Here is a 779-nt window from a genome sequence, read left to right on the forward strand (position 1 = left end):
CAAAAAAAAATAATAATAATAATTAAAAGGTGTATTTAACAAAAATGTATGTATAAAAAACGTTTTCCATTTTAAATATATATATATTTATATATATATATTTATATATACACACATATATATATAAGCAACACTTAGACGGTAATTAATATATATATATATATATTAATTTGTACATGTGTCAGGATTTTACTGTATAATAATTTTAAATTTTTATTTGAATTTTTTTTTAATTGAATGGAAAAAAAGACAAAATTAAAAAAAGATAATCATATACGTACATACATATATATATTTGCGTATGTATATATGTGTATGTGTGTGTAGATGTGTGTGTGTACACATATATAGATATATATAGACACACACATATATGCACAAGTTATATCGATGCTGTTCACTGCCAGTGGTGATTCTTAGAGTGTGTCTGGAATTCTTTGACACATCTCATGTTGCCTATGAAGAAAATATTGAAGCACAGTTTTATAGGCCTGTGGTAATTAAGTATTACTAACGAATGGTATTACTTAATTAAAAATGACTGATGATGATGGTAATAATAATAATAATGATAATAACAATAAATTTAAAATATTTCTAATATGCACACCTAAAATTCTTTATGGTCGTGAATTATAACATAGGAGAGACAGATAGATTTTGGTGCTTCCTCTGGAAATTTATTGGGAAATTTTATTGCTGATAAAGGTTGAATGATACAAGTTTACTGTTTTTGTTATAAATTTTGTATGCTTGTGATATATATGTGTGTATATATA

This window comes from Octopus bimaculoides, chromosome 11 (genome assembly GCF_001194135.2).
Source record: "Octopus bimaculoides isolate UCB-OBI-ISO-001 chromosome 11, ASM119413v2, whole genome shotgun sequence".
Classification (NCBI taxonomy): Eukaryota; Metazoa; Mollusca; class Cephalopoda; order Octopoda; family Octopodidae; genus Octopus; species Octopus bimaculoides.